Here is a 420-nt window from a genome sequence, read left to right as displayed (position 1 = left end):
TTTATTGGGCTGTGAAGAGGCCATTAGGGCCATGGCCCATTACCACCCCTAGGTCCGATAGTCAAACCCCCTGCCTTCTCAGCAACAACTGCGCGGTTTCCTGCCTCTGTTTACATCTCAAATTTTTATATTCAAAAACGTCAAATCAAATGTTTGGACGCATTGAGTACTAAATGAAGTCTATTTATAAAATTTTTTGTACGGATGAGTTGTAAATCGCGAGATGAATCTACTTAATCCATAATTTGCAACATTAATGCTACAATAACCGTTCAATAATTATGAATTAATCATGAATTAATTAGACTCATTAGATTCGTCTAACGATTTACAATTCATCCGTGCAAAAAGTTTTGTAAATGAACTTCATTTAGTACTCTAAATTATCAAGATTTTTTTTTCAAAATTTTTTTGGAGAGG

This window comes from Panicum virgatum, chromosome 1N, assembly GCF_016808335.1.
Source record: "Panicum virgatum strain AP13 chromosome 1N, P.virgatum_v5, whole genome shotgun sequence".
NCBI classification, from domain to species: domain Eukaryota; kingdom Viridiplantae; phylum Streptophyta; class Magnoliopsida; order Poales; family Poaceae; genus Panicum; species Panicum virgatum.
The sequence above is the reverse complement of the archived record's forward strand: the minus strand, read 5'-3'. Positions refer to the sequence as shown.